The sequence below is a fragment of the Mytilus galloprovincialis genome, chromosome 10, assembly GCF_965363235.1.
Source record: "Mytilus galloprovincialis chromosome 10, xbMytGall1.hap1.1, whole genome shotgun sequence".
NCBI classification, from domain to species: Eukaryota; Metazoa; Mollusca; class Bivalvia; order Mytilida; family Mytilidae; genus Mytilus; species Mytilus galloprovincialis.
Window position 1 is genome coordinate 53,071,518 of NC_134847.1, and position 17,188 is coordinate 53,088,705.

The 17,188-nt window shown below is 31.5% G+C and overlaps 1 long non-coding RNA gene across 1 annotated transcript; it reads left to right on the top strand.

Annotated features, from left to right (window-relative positions):
• Nucleotides 1–710: 710 nt before the first annotated feature.
• LOC143049230 (uncharacterized) lies at nt 711–4,519 on the top strand. The gene is made up of 4 exons (XR_012970138.1): nt 711–796; nt 1,987–2,066; nt 2,315–2,368; nt 4,348–4,519. It is a non-coding gene; the product is annotated as an uncharacterized LOC143049230 (long non-coding RNA).
• Nucleotides 4,520–17,188: the final 12,669 nt, after the last annotated feature.

Consider the following 17,188-nt stretch of genomic DNA (forward strand, 5'->3'; position numbering starts at 1 on the left):
ACAGGTAGGTCACATTCGTGAAAAGATAACTGGATTGTAGTTACAACATTAGGGAACATATCCGAAATCATCTGTATAACAAATATTCCATAACGGTCAAACAACTCGTGATAGCGTCCCTAAAATTACATTTAATAACGAAGTGATGTTTCAACTTCTCCACCGTATATACTAATATCTATATAGTATTAAAAAGAATAAATAAATCATACTTTGTAAAAAATATTCCGATTGAAAAAAAATCCTCTGCAAATGACATCATCAAGGATTCTCAACATGTTTGTAAATTTTGGAACAAGTGTTTTTTAAACCACAATCTTATTTGAACCAACTGTGTTCATTGTCTTGTCGACTTGTTTTGCTATTTATATCATGTAGACTTCAGACATGTTCCTGGAATCAGTGACAAAAAATGACCTTCAAGTAAAACAAAAAGAAGGCAAACCGCAGCATGAACAATTGACCAAAAAATCAAAGATGTATTAGTTTTAAGTAGCAAATAAAAGAAACCAAGATAATAAATAAATGATGCATTCGTAAAAACGGCATAAATGAGAATTTTTGTAAGCTATTGGTAATTTAGGTTTCTATTTTTTGAAGCATCAATGTAATTGTTTATGTGACCTCTACTGCAATCAACCTTCTTGATTGATTATCATATCAAACTTATTTTGAACATGTAAAAAATATACTTGTTTTTATCTTGTCGCATGTCAACTTTTGCGTATAAAAGACGACTAGCCCAGCTAAACCTTATTCCAAGATTCGGACACCTTAACACTATATCATTGAAGAGGTAAGAGCTGCTATATCGTTTCATGCAATATAATAAGGTTTTGAGATTTTTTTTTTTATCTGAAAACAGTAGAAGATGTGAATCTTTTGCTTGTATTGTATTATTTGACAAAGGCATTTGATAAATTCATAAGTCGTGAACATTCACTATAACTTACAATCAATTCTAGTCATAAAGATTTTGTGTGACTGGGCACCTGGTTATTCATTACCAACGTTTACAAATCTTACCGTGATATTATGATTAAAATATGGTGCTCTAATATTAAAGTAACAATGCCTTTTGAAATGCACCCAATTTCATCATAGGATACTGTTATTTATTCTGTTGTTTACAACTTATAAAAGCAAATGATTAAGACTTCTATCATGGCTATATATGAATTATGCAAAAAAAAAATTTTTTAAATCATTTGGCATCACTTAACCCACTGTAAGATATATTTTTGTAATAAGATATAGGAAGATGTGGTATGGGTGACAATAAGACAACTCTCCATCCAAGTCACAATTTATAAAAGTAAACTAGTATAGGTAAGCTACGGTCTTCATCACGAAGCCTACGCTCACAACGAACAGCAAGCTATAAAGGGCCCAAAATATTACTAGTGTAACACCATCTACACGGGAAAACCAACAGTCTCATCTATGAAAAATAACCATAAACAAAATATATTTGTATGTAGCATTTTTGATAGCACTGGAAAGTATCTTTTTGGTGCGTTGTTAATATTTGAAACTAGAAGAAAATTAAAGCTGTAATTATCCAAGAGAATAATTCCCGAAGAAACTCCGAAGACTTTTCTACTACGTATTCTAGTAGCGTATGTGTTTCAGTTATTCGTATAAAACAGATACTTCGCCTTCCTTCTTCATAATAATAGTTAAGACAATCGGTGATATATGTTAAATTATTCAACATCTGATAACCTATGATATTCATGCAATAAAAACAATCTAAACAAATAAAGTTCTTGATTTTTTATTTAATCGATTATTCAAAATCTATCACAAAAAAAAATGATATAAGTAAAATGTGTCTTTAGTGAAAGCGATCACCACCAATTGTGATTAAGAATCCGCGCCATAATTTTTTATATCAAATTTATATCGTTACTTTCATGATAACAATTTTAAGGAAATATATTCAAGAAATGTATCTGTTAATTTTTCTCTTTTCTAAATTTTAAGAAATTCATAGAGTTCAAGGATGGGAACCAAGAATGCTCTGATGGTTGCTGTTATGCTTTTGGTCTTTGTTGGAAGTTTTGGTGGGTTCCAATTATAAAATATTTGTATTTTCTTTTTTGTTTTGTAAATTTTATAAGTTTCATGGTGGTCACACTGACTTCTGTTTTCTTCATAAAATGATAAAATGATGTTAAAAGCAATTTATGTATGTAATTATATAGTGAACAGTAATTTGCACTTTAAGTTTAATACAATATAATTGTTTTAATAGCTTACGTTATGTATTTTATATACTAGATATATATTTTTCTACATGTTCTATTTTCAGATTTAGGAGAATCGTTTTTTCATCAACAACAACCCCTATGTCCAGTTAATCGAAGTAAGTTTCGTCTTAATTAGTGGAAAATTATATATATATATTATTAGGGGTAAAGAAACTGCAGCAACAATGTGATTATGTTGTTGTACAGCAGAATGATTAAAATTTTTCCACACACGATTTATTTTAAATGAACGTTATCGTTATGTACACATAATAAATGCCGAGTTTGACGATAATACCTTTTCCTCCACGAATTGTGTGTATGGGAATTTTGTTCAACTTTTTGTCCGTTTCCCTTTTTATTTTTAAGTAATTTAATGAATCGGACTAAGTTAATATTATATTATCCGTGCTTGTTGGACAAATAATTTTGAAATTATATATTTTTATCTTTATCGTTCTCATGTGAATTTTAATAAAACGAGAACTCCCTTAGATTGGTGACCCTTCATGCTTACTTCTTCGTTGTTTTACTTACGTGGAGTCATGGATGGATTCGCTCTTAAGCTGGGTCAAATGAAATAAAAGTTTTGTTTTATTTTGTTCGGCTCCTCCAAGTTAAGCACGAATGAAGAATAAGAACAAAACGTTATTGTCTACGAAGTAAAAAATATCTGTAGGTAGGATGATAAGTTTTATAGTGAGCTAGTCATTTAGAAAAGAGGGACGAAAGATACCAGAGGGACAGTCAGACTCATAAATCGAAAATAAACTGACAACGCCATGGCTAAAAATGAAAAAAAGACAAACAGACAAACAATAGTACACATGACACAACATAGAAAACTAAAGAATAGGCAACACGAACCCCACCAAAAACTAGGGGTGAACTCAGGTGATCCGGAAGAGTAAGCAGATCCTGCTCCACATGTGGCACCCGTCGTGTTGCTTATGTGATAACAAATCCGGTAAATAGTCTAATTCGGTAGGTCACATTCCTGAAAGGAAAGGGGATTGTAGTTATGACGTAAGGAACATATCCGATATCATTTGTGAAAAGGGTATGTATAACGGTCAACCAATTCGTGATGGCGTCCGTTAAATTTACGAAGGGATGATGTCAACTTCACCGTTTGGAACTCTTGGTTTAATAGCTTCCTTGTAAGCAGCAACCCTCTATCAAGAAAATCATAATAGGAAATGCAAACACGGGAATATCGTATCATTTTGGAGATATATATATGTATGCAGGTGCTGCTGGAATGTTGCTACTTAGAAATAGAAAGTTCACAATTCGAAAGCTGAAACCATCTCTTTTTGACGTAAAGTTTTGTTTTCAACCGAAATTAATCTAGTGTGTTTTACAAGGTTGTTCTTGTATCTTAAAGACATAATGTTGTCTTGTATATACAAATGTGTTAGATATTACATATCCATTATGTTATGAACCTTGTATTGATAATGATAGGTACAAATTTCGAACAGTAAATCATAGCTCTAGTTGTGAAATTATTATTCTAAAGGCAGATGAAAGTGATATACAAATTGCTTTTTGATGAAATAGATTTGTATCCAAATTTCTCCATCTGTAAACAATCAAGCATGTTCAAATTTCGTTATTTTGAGGCATTCGTGCTTGTATACCTTCTAACATTTATGTTTTCTCCTTATAAGTGTATATGATTTTGGTTCACCTTTATAGAGCATTGTTTGGTAGAAACCAGTATTAATGTATTATACATATATCAAGATCGGATACTTATGTATTTGTACTTTTTTTGTATTTTCAATTTTCAAATAACAACCGATATTTGATATTTGACCGATGCATGACAGAACTTCCAAGTTTTTTTTTCTTAAATTGTGAAAAATCGTTCCAAGTCTTTAAAATAAAATGACAAGTTATTTTATTCAATTATGGTAAGTCATTTGAAGCCTTATTCTTAGTATTCACTTAAAAAGAAGAAGTCACATGAGATTTAAATGAGTTGGTACATTTGTACCTGAATATTGAATTTGTTGTTGAAAATAACTTTATAGTTTTCGTGAATTTTTATTGGTTTATTTTATACATTAATTTTGTTTTCAAATTTCAGTTTGCTGGAATAAATGGGATTGCGGCTGGCATCCAAGATGCATCTGTCGATTCTATAAAAAGAGTCGTGTAGGGCGTTGTTCCTGGTGGTAACATCGGAAGAAACACCTTATGACTACATAGTTGATTAATGGCATAGTCATAAAGAAAACGATAATAAATAATTATCATTTTTTCTTATTAATTTTTTTTGTTTCCAAATTTTCCCTTGTAAATTAAATCAATACATGTATCCTTATAAAGAATACAATAATATCGAAAGATATTCTATTGACTTGAAAAAATCATTTGTCAAACAATACAATCAGAACAAGTTGATTATTCTTAATGAAGGAAAAGAATCTCAAGCCTTTAATATTTTGCATAAAATTTGAAGTCTGTTTGACAAATGTTTGCTCCGGAGCAAAATTATTGTGTGCTCAACTTAATGATATTGTGTGCACAAAAAAATATATTGAGTGCACAACTTAAATATATTGTGCGCACACAATAATATATTGTGTGCATAAAATAATATATTGTGCGCACGAAATAATTTAATGTGCGCACAATTTAAATATATTGTGCGCACAACATGATATAGTGTGCGCCCAAAATTAGGAAAACAGTTTTCACTTGACCATGAACTCATTTTATTGATCATTCAACAAGGTTAAATGTTCGTGGTTTAGCCGAAATCTCAGATACCAAATGCAATAGTTCTTCTATATGTGGTTGTATGGAATGATTTTAATGTCTAAATGTCAAGTTGACAGGTGTCATCTTACCTTGACCTCATTTTCAGGGTTAAGTGGTCCGGTAAAGTATTTTTTTTTTGTGTTTTGGTGTATTTCTCGGATACTATAAGCATTTAGCTAGATATATTTGATGTACGGAATGTTTGTATGGTGTAATTGTCTATCTTGCAGTAATATTAATCTGACCTTGATTTTATATTCATGGTTCGTGTTATTTGATTCTTGTTTGGTCTGTTTTTCAGATACTATAAGGAATAAGTGACCTTTATGTGTTTTATGGAATGATTGTAATGTATATATATTTGTCTGACCTTGACTTTATTTTCAGGGTTTATTGGTCAATCTTAAGTATCTCAGAATTGGTCTATTTTTAGATACGATAATAAAGGTATAGTTTAACTGTATTTAATGTACAAAATAATTATAAGGCGCGCATGTTTATAAGGTTTGTTTCTCAGATACATTTGGTTCTTCAATACAGCAAGAAAATCTCGCATCCAAAGGCGCGCTTCAGCTGGCCCATAAACAAAAATATGTACTTGTTCAGTGATGATGGACGTCATACGAAACTTCTTGAGTATTTCTCGTTTCTCGATTTTATATAGATTAGGCCGTGAGTTTTCCGGTTTGAATGGTTTTACACTAGTAATTTTGGGGACCCTTTATAGCTTGCTGTTTGTTGTGAGCCTAAGCTACGTGTTAAAGACCGTACCTTGACCTATAATGGTTTACTTTTATAAATTGTGACTTGGATGGAGAGTTGTCTCATTGGCACTCATACCACATTTGCCTTTATCTATCCAAAATATACAAAAGAAACTAAAATTAGAATTCATTGAAGACCAACACAAAGGCAAGAGGCTCTTGACCTTAAATGGACACAAAAATGCAGCGGAATTAAACATGTTTTGTGAGATCTCAACCCTCCTTTTGTACCTATAGCTAATGCAGGAACAAAAAAACAGCAATACCGACAGTAAAACTCAGTTTAAAAGAAGTCCGTGTCCGATGTCAGAATAGGGAACAAATGAAACTTAACAAAATTACAATGATACATAAATTAACAAAGGACTACTAGCACTTACTGACTTGTCAGCTCCACACCTCAATTAAACTGATTGACTGTCTTAATTATTTGAATATCAAGCACAATCCCTCCGTTAGAGGTTGCGTATCATACCATCATAAAATATATGAGAAGAATATAACTCGTATTTGTATGAGCTATGGTGTATATGTATTATGTTGTGTCATTGGTACTCGCATCGATCGCGATCAATCGGGCCACAAGTTTTGAATGAATGATGCCCCAAAATGGACCATATTTGGAAAAATTGAATCATAATTGTTTCGTTTGTTTTCAAAATATACCACTGAGGAATCCTTTTTATTGACTATTCCTAAATGGCTCCGTAACATTTCAGTTTCATAATGAATACGAACAATATTCTGAAAAATTGTATAATGAAATCGATCAAAAATAGATACTATCAGTGACCTCTTGCACTCTCTTCTTTTAATCAGAATGAATCTATAACTTTGCCTGAAACATTTGTACACAACTCTTAAAAAAATTCTAAATCATAATTAGGATACTGTTCTATGTCGGAAACTTGTTATTCAGTGGTAGTCGTTTATTGGTGTGGTTCATATATGTTTATCGTTTTGTTACAGTCATTTTGGTCCTTTTATAGTTTGCTGTTACATTTAGGTGTGAGCCAACACTCCGTAATGAAAACCGTACTATAACCAATAATTGTTAACTTTTAATAAATTATGATTTGGATGGAGAGCTGTCTCATTGGCACTCATATTGCATCTTTTGGTTTATATATGTACTCAGTTTTATCTCTATTTGATTACAACTTCATGGTGAATTTCTTAGACTGAACAAAATGTCACATTTCAATAACGAACAGTACATTTTGGGTCAAAACCGTACTTAATCATGAACAAACATAGTCATCTTTCATGATAAAAAAAAACTTGTGTACGTGTATTCAGTTTTTAATGGATTTGACTTACTCTACATTTTTACAATATGTTTAGAGAAACCACATTATTCATTTAAGTTGATGACACTAAAACTTCATCATAAACTGTAACCAAATCATTTACCATAAACAGAGACGGACAGATGAACGGATGTAAAGACTTTTAAATATAATGGTCATCTCTATCGTCGACGGTGCATAACAAAATCAAAGTCGTGAATTGAAGAACATGTCAGTCTTATGTCAATTAAAACAAAATCTTGAGATTTTCAGAAATAAAGTATAATGCATAAGTGCAAATAGTAGTTGTATATTTGTTACAAGAAATTCTACATATGTTCGATAGTGTCCTCGCTCTATTGCCAAGTCTGTTTCAAGCCGTTCCAATAAATTCTGATATAAAGTTGAGGCTTCCGACGCATGTGTTGGTAAACCAAGTTTCAGACGAAATAAACGGAATTTATTCAGTATTCATGTCAGGTTTCGATACAAATGCACTGATGATTTTTTGCTAGAGTATTTCCATGTAATCTAGCCCCATTTCAAAAGAAAACCTTAAGCATTTCTCCATTCTGTCACTTTAAAAAGGAGACATTGAAGCCCCGTACCATGTGTAAAGTCAAAGAATTTAACGCACACTATATTATGTTGGGCGCACAATATGTTTAAGTTGAGTGCACAATATATTTAAATTGTGCGCACATTATATTTTTTTGTGCGCACACTATATTATTTTGTGCGCACAACTTACTTAAGTTGTGCGCACAATATATTTTTTCTTTGCATGTCCCTAGCGGGGCTCCGTAGTTTGCTAACCAGCTTAACATACTTTAATATAATTTGATAGTATAGAAACTACAGAACTACCTAAATTAAAATGTCCGTGTCCTTGTTTTCAAGATATAAGCCATTCGACATTTGATGGTAATGGTTCTCTCTAGAATTATCATACATTTAAAATTGCTATGATTTTTTTCTGTCAATAACTATCAACCGATGATAATTATATTTTATGACAGTTTGATAAAGACCTTTCTGATCTTTATGTATTTATATTAAGAAATGAAGAGAAGGGGTAAATGGGCAATTTTTTTTTATGGCACTACATGCATGAAACCAAGGGACTCTTAGTATCTGATAAAGATAAAGAACGGGCCGATGTCTTCTTAAAATAAAGGTTTCAAATGTTTAGATATACAACTTAATATTATCTCACGTTTAACTGGACATGTGTATAGAAAATATATATGTGTTTCAATATTGAAGCATATTGTACACTTTGCAGATAAAAGTACAATTGAATAAACTCAACATAGAGACCAGGAATAAAATTTTGTATTTGCGCAAGACTTGCGTTTCGTCTCCAAAGCCTTATCAGTGACGCATGAATCAAACATAGCGGTTTCAATTGTTTAGATATACATATGTACAACTTAATATTATCTCACGTTTAACTGGACATGGGTATAGAAAATATATATGTGTTTCAATATTGAAGCAAATTGTACACTTTGTAGATAAAAGTACAATTGAATTAACTCAACATAGAGACCAGGAATAAAATTTTGTATTTGTGCAAGACTTGCGTTTCGTCTCCAAAGCCTTATCAGTGACGCATGAATCAAAAACGTTTACAAGGCCAAACAAAGTACGACGTTGAAGAGCATTGAGGACCTAAAGTTCCTAAAAATTTTGCCAAATACAGCTTAGGTTATCTATTCCTGAGGTAGAATAGCCTTAGTATTTCAAAAATACAAAGATTTGTTAGCAGTTAATTTATAATTATAACCATATCAATGTTAGCTGATGTCAACACAGAAGTGCTGACTACTGGGCTGGTAATATCCTCGGGGAATACAACCTCCACTAGTTGTGGCATCGACCAAGTAGTTGTAAATAAACTCATCATAGCTACAAAAATTAAAATTACGTATTTGCACCGGACGCGCGTTTCATATACAACAGACTCATCAATGACACTCGAATCAAATTGCGTGCTCAGAAATGTCGACAAAATGTTAAACTTCTTTAAATATCTGTCCAAAGAATCTTCATTAAAATAGTGTCTATAAAATATAATCGTTCTATTATATCAATAGGGGTACACTAAAATTGTGTTGATGTATAATTTGAGCCTGCACTTGTTTGCCAATTGTTTAAAACATTAAAACATTAAATGTCAGTGCAAAGTGCAGTTATGATGTGACGCTGTTTGTTCGGTTTCTTTTTCTATAATTCACTTCATTCCGATTTAAGGTTCTATGAATTGTATATTAATAAAAACCCAAATATATATTTTACAATAACATACATTTGTATCAATTTCAACGAAAATTCGTAGAACTTGCTTATTTAAACAATTAAACCGTATGAAAAACAATCGTTTTCGGTGATATTTGAAAGTACTAACGAAAAGTAATTATGTTTAGTAACCAACAAACTGAATTAAACTTTAAAAGATCGGTTCAATATATTTCTAGATTTTCACACATAATGGAAATAAAGAGTGTTGTACAATCATGAATTAATCATCAACGTTTTCTTTTATCGTATGTATTTTTCTTAAGAATTCAACGATTATATTGATATTATTTGGACAACCTTTTTCTTAAAAAACATGATAAAAATAATAATTAAAAACCAATTTAACATTACATTCATCGGAATTGATTAGATATGCGGAGAGAGAAAAAATGTATTCTGATTAGTTGTTTCATTTCTTGGAGGGGGCCAAACATTCAAAAGATATTGAGAGAGTAACATAAGTGAACTAACTTCAAAATGCAAAGAGATACAATTTTAAAGCAATATACATGATGCTTATTACAGTACTAGTGTATCATCAACGTCATCAAACTTGACCAAACCAAACTAATTCAAAGCCTTTAAAATAACAGAAGAAATATAATTAAAATATAACAGGCTGAATCATAACGGACGCATCACGTAGTAAAAGAACACAAACCACATAAGCATGTAAAAAAATCTTACAGGTCATCAATTTCTATTGAAGACGAATCATATATTAGGTAACAATATGTAAATACTGCTGAATCACAAAGCACGCCTCTTTTTGAAATATGCCACATATATTTTGACCTTTGTAAACAATGAAGTGTATATCAACTGTCCATTCGAGGATATTACAAAACGTCATAGTGAAAGTTTGCACAATTGTAGCTGTAAAAGGAGTTCCTAAAATTTAGTTGTCTATATATTCTGAAGTGCAACCTACATTGGATAAAAAAGAGAAAATGTAGAAATTAAGCAAATCTGGTTCACCCTCAGATATCTAATTAAAATAACCGATATAAACAGATTTATAAATATTTCAAGAAAATTAAAAACATCTTAGGCTTTAAATATAATGACTCAGCAAAAATAAATAATTACAGCTTTCCCCAATTTTTGAACACATCACTGTAAGCAAAAGTGTTCTTATTTGAACCTATACAAAATATCACTATGTCACTACACTAAGAAAACTCAGTAGCCTTAGTTCATGAATGCATGGACTAAGCTAAAGTAAATTGGGTTAGTTCATGCATGCATGGACTAAGCGAAAGTAAATTGGGTTAGTTTATGTATGCATGGACTAAGCTAAAGTAAACTAGGTTAGTTCATGCATGCATGGACTAATTCAATTAAACCATTTGATTGTATTCAAATGAAATAGTAAGAACGGTAATGTAAGTCCGTGTATACATGGACTAAGTTTAAGTTGCGTAAGATAATTGGGTTAACCCATGTTTTCATGGACTGATAATGCTGCTTCAAAAATTGGGAAAAAAATAGTTTGAGTAGCCCATTGCATGTGTTATATCTGGGTTGTTAGTCCATGCAAGTATGAACTTAGTTAACATTTATAGCCTTTGTCCATGCATGCATGGACTAATCTTAGGACTCAAGTTTTAATGTTTACACAATATACAGAGTTTCAGTCATACTATCAAGTGTTCGTTATTTATCTATTAAGGTAAGTTATAATGCACAATATGCCTTTAAATCATTAGATTTAGATTGAATAAGAAAAAATCAACTAAGAGGAAAAAAGGATAGTAACATCAAGTACAAAAAAAAAATATAACTAACATCATGAAATAAAGCGGTAAGGAGAAATGCAGGTTTTCTAAACTTGATGCTGATTTCCAGTTTTGTTTGTTACCTTGTTTTTACTACATGTACTAAATATGTAAACTGGTAATTATCTAATTAATAAATTAATAAATTAATTAATAGAAAAATTAGCACTCAACCAACAACATTTATGAACCGTGAAAAATCACATCCAATGATCATTAGAAGGATGGTGAACATAACTTACTGATGCCATTATTGTTTAGGGTCGATTCAAGATGCAATGAATATGTTCTTATTTTTAAATATTATCTTGTCAACTTTTTCGATTGCTAAAAGTGTAAGCCCTGGAAAACTGCTCTTGTTCATATATCATACATGTACCTCTGTTTAGAGGAATTTTAAATGACAGTTAGCGTAAATATTCGAATCGTATATTAATTTGTTCAAACTTTGATTAATATTTAGTTTCCCGAGACGCGTTCTCAGTAAACATATTTGTTTTGTTTAAACGTAAGAAAGCAACAACATTCTAACAGGAACCCGAGTAGTCGAATATTATTTTTGCGATCTATATTCGGTGCTACCCAGCAATACCCGAGTTCTCGATGACATCCCTAATGACAAATTTGATTCTTTTACCCTTTAACACACTATTCTCTTTGTAAAATCGAATACTATTATCATAAAGAATTAAATCACAATGCTTTTCAATATAAAAAAATAGGAGCATACTCTATTAATTTATTGCTTACGAATACCATACTGCATATTTTGTCAATAGTGAACCAAAAATATAAAATATGCTTAACTGTTGAACAAGCGAGGAGTATGTTGAAGTTTCTTAGGGGCAACATATTTGTCGAGCATGGAGGTATGCTTTTTTTCAACACAATATTGGCATTTCTATATGAAAAAACTGTGCGTATTTTCTTGTCGACCTCTTCTTATTTACAAAGGTACCAGAATTATAATTTAGTACGCGCGTTACGTCTACATAAGACTCATCAGTGACTCACATATCAAGATATTTATAAAGACAAACAAGTACAAATGAGTCAGCGTTGCTATAGATACAATTAAATAGACTCAGATGTTTTCTTGAAAATAGTAGATTAAACAAGATTTTATACCTAGCGAAGCCTCTCACTTGTATGATGATCACCTAAAATTCCATTCTTTTGACAACAATATGTGATTAAAACCAACGTCAGTTCCTAGAATGTAATTATACTTCAAGATCATTATGTATAATTTGTGAAGTTCATACGGAATATTTAATATTAAGGTCAAGGTATATGGTTCGAGTACACAGTTACCGTCCTCTTTTGATTGTCGTTGTCCACGAATATAGCCCCTAGTGTGGACAGTGTGTTACTTGACATCTTTTTTATAACCCTTCAAAATTTATTTCTTATTCATCTCCCTTTATATACTGAACGACAACTATGCCGTTACATACCTACCGTTACATAGTTACGTTAATCATGTATAGTTTCACCTGAAGATTATTATTTAAAACAGGAAAGTACTAGTAAATTAAAACTATTCATACCGGAAATGTTGGATTTATTAGTAATCTATTTATTAGTAAGGGGGTGAAATTATACTATAATTTTATTTTTTTTTTTTTTTTTTTCGGTAGAGTAGTGATTTTGTCCAGCTGAAAAAGGTTACAAATTAGCAGTTCGGAAGCTGTCAGAAGATTTCTAGACCCCTTTAACATAAACTTCTCCATATTTTAGTTAGAGCTGATGAAGTTTTCATAATTTTGATAGAATTTTTCTAAAAGTAGTACAACACACTGTAAAAATGTTATTGAGAGAGCGGAGGTGGAATTTGTTTGATTTCTATTTATTGTGTAAAAAGTAAGATCACAAAAATACTGAACTTAGAGGAAAATCAATTTGGAAAGTCCATAATCACATGGCAAAATCAAATAACAAAAACGAATGGACAAGAACTGTCATATTCCTGACTTGGTACAGGCATTTTCAAATGTAGAAAAAGGTGGATTAAACCTGTTTTTTTATATTGCTAACCCTCTCACTTTGATGACAGTCTCCTTTATATTTACATTGATGCGTAAACTAAACAGACACAATAAATCAATAAATAAAATAGTCAAAATATGGGTACATCAGTCATCATCGTATAACAATTTTAAAAGGAACAATTTAACAGAACACAATAACATCTATCTGCAAACACATTCATTGATTTAAATGACTGACGTCAGAAAATTTTTAATACGTCACATAAATTTGTCGTTCTATGTGCATGCACACAATTTTAAAATTTACATAGACAATGTTAGCATATAGGGTTAAAAATCAAAAGTAGGTAAGAATAAATATCAGAAATAGACCGAGATTGAAAATAGTCCAAAAGTTATACAATTCTTGTCATTTGTTGGTGTTCTACATATTTGTTTTTCGTCCATTATTTTGTACATGAATTAAGCAGTTAGTTTTCTCGTTTAAAATATTTTACGTTTGTCCTTTCGGGGAGTTTTATAGTTGAATATACGGTATGGGCTTTGCTCATTGTTGCAGGCTGTACACTGACATATAATTGTTAATTTCGTTGTAATTTGGTCACTTGTGAAGAACTATATCATTCGCAATTATACCACCGTGTGAGTAACCAGTTGCATAATTTTCTGAAGACCCTTTTTTACTGCAGACAGAATTTTTGTCAATCTAATGAATACGGTTATACCTTTGTAGAATAAGCAGATGTGGCGACAATCTACCGTTGTGAGTTTTGTGTAGATTATATCCAATACCAACAAGGTTAGACCTTAAATATGAAGTTTTGTATGTGGGATTAACTTAGTGCTGATTTATTCCTAATTTTCAAAAAATAATACCCTCGTATTAATAAGATAAGACACATAGACAATATCATTTGAAGCCTTTTTCGCTGGAACAACATACATGCAACGCCTCTGCTATAGCATTAATAAGCTTAATTGTATGTGTATGTTTATTTAACTATGTTAACACGAGATTCAAATTCAACCCTTATACCATCCTTTTCAATTACTTTCACTGGTAATTTTGCAACTGCAACGGTAACAGTTTAGCAATGACTATTTGATCAGTCATAAATATAAATATCTATAATACTAAAATTACGAGGTCCAATTTGTCAGCCGTCATCACGTAAAAACGACGAATCAAAGAATTCAACTTTATATACAACTAATATAGTACAAAGGTGTAGATTAAAAATTACACCACTCCAGGCCCTTTTGTTTTCCACGTAATTAATATCGCCAATAATTAGGAAGTTCCGGGTCGAGTCCGATACCGATACCAATAGTATAATCACCTGTTACCTGTTACCTTATCTGTACGTTCCGCATCTGACAGGCGCACCACCAAACGGTGTATTCAGGATTAATATGCTATATAAACGGGTCATAATCACAGGGTTGACACTACTAAATTGTCAAATTGTTAGCTATTGTAGTATTTTAATCCGTAAGACTTTCTAAGATAACAATACGAATACTAAAAATCTGGACTAAAAATAAGTTTCAATTTGTTAGCGGGCATGACGTAAAACAGCGAATCAAAGAATTCAACTTTATTTGAACTAATATAGGACAATGCTGTTGATTAAAAAATACTCCATTCCAGGACCTTTTGTTTTCCAAATATTTAATATTACCAATAATTGATAAGTTCCAGTTCGACGGGTTCAAACAGAAAGATTTGAAAGCAGAGAAAATTGTGTATCTTATAATCGGCATGACTTTATCAGATGACAGTACCAATACTAAGATAAGGCTTGCGCATAGTTATATACTTTAATTCAGTCACGGACCCGCGATATCACGGGTGTGTTCTAGTGGTTTATAAAAAAAATACCCAAGATTAAATTAAAAACAGTACAGGGACAGTTATATTGTAGTTAATGATTCAAGTCACTTGGTCAGGTCATAAATATATAGATACAATCGGCATTATCATTAACCTGGAAATGGTTTGCAGTTGATAGGTTCACATGTTGTTTGCTTTGGTTATATGGTTTGTGGTACTAAAATTGTCAAGGTTCCGTTACACAATGTATCTGTCAACTGCCGGAATTGTCTGCTACAGCCGTATTTATACTTGAGGAAGACTGCATACATTGAAAAATTGTCCTTTACTACAGGAAAAGTATAATGGCAAATTAACGAAGTGATTGGTTGTAAAATCACATCTCCAGAATACGGGGTTTTGAAAACTAGACATCTCTGTCAATTTTGATTGGTCTTTAAAACCGAGGTTCCCACGACAATAATATAGAAAATGACGCAAATACAAATAAGAGTGTACAACCGTCTAGGAAAAAGGGGAAATATGGACTTATAAAGAATACCTTCTTATGATGATGAACATTGCTTATATTGATTGCACAAATTCCTTTATTTAAAACAGAACTGGAGGGAATTTTCATTTTTCGTCATGTTCAGGTTACGACCTTAATGGTCACATCAAAAACTGTACTGACCAGTATGTATAGTTGAGAAAATGTATTTATGCATCCCTTGATAAGTTATAATCTCTAAAACATGTAAGAAAATTATTAGGCAGGAAATAGCTATTATCTAATGTTACCCTAGCAGATGATGAAGATGTGAAAGAAGGTCATTTAAGCTCCCAGATGGCTATCATGATTTGGAAGACTTTTATATACTATAGTATTAGGCTGATTGTGATGTTTGGCCATGACAACGATGGTGTCTTAAAGTAGTGTTGAGTTAGCCCGTTCAAAAAGTAAAATCACAAAAATACTGAACTTAGAGGAAAATCAATTCGGAAAGTCCATAATCACATGGCAAAATCAAATAACAAAACGCATCTAAAACAAATGGACAAGAACTGTCATATTCCTGACTTGGTACAGGCATTTTCAAATTTATCACTGTAGGCAGACAAAACACTATCTGAAACTGATAGTATCAATATGCTATATTTCTTGATTTACAACATACATGTTTTACAATACACAATCGGTATTTACATGAAAACCAATTGTGCTCCTCTTCATGTCGATTTGTTCTTTTCACATACATGAACTATTTTGAAGAAATATTCTCTTTTTAATTCAAATATTCAATTAGAAACTATTCCAGCTTTTCATTTTTATGTAGCAACATTCAAGCAGCGCCTGCAATAATGTGTATCTCTCTTAGTTGATACGCTATTTCAGTTTTGTATTTTGTAAATCCTATCAGGGTTTGCCTTAAAAATGGTAGTTGATCTTAGAGTGGTGACGTTGAAATAAGTCTTTCGTTAATTTTACGGACGCCATTACAAGTAGTTTGATCTTTACGGGATTTTTGTTTCACTGATGACGAAAGATATGTTCGAATTGTCGTAACTACATTCCCTAAATGTAAACTACCAAATAAGACTTATTGCTGACTTTGAATTCGCAAACAAAATGACATGTGCCATATGTGAATCAGGATTCCCTGATCTGAAATAAGAGATCATCTCCATTTTATTTAACAAACTCTTTGATTCGATCAGCAATCAATTCCCGGTTTAAGAGCGTTCTGAAACTAGCTATTCTCTACTAGGGGCAGTGAGAAACCAGATTAATATTAAGATATTAAAGGATGTGTTGAATTAAATCTGAATATAAGTCTGTCTTGTCGTTGTTATAACATTACAACATTTGACTTTTCTACCCTAAACACCAGTTTGTCGTAAAATTAATATAAATCCAGTTCGAAAGAACTTTGGTTTTTTTAAAAAGAATGTGCAACGTAGATAAAAAAAAAAACAAAACATATCTAATCATAGGAGGCCATAAATCAAACATTTTAATTTCAAATAACTCGGATTCAAACAAAGAATTTACATCTTCAAGATGTTTGATTACTGGTATATAATTGTAAACATATCTTGTACAATCAAGTTTTTTTTAACAATCCTAAAGGAACCAACTGTGTCTTGTCGAATTGTCCTATGTCCTGTTATTCATACTAGGAACAATCAAAATAAATATTTTTTAGTGAAAAAATATAAGGTAA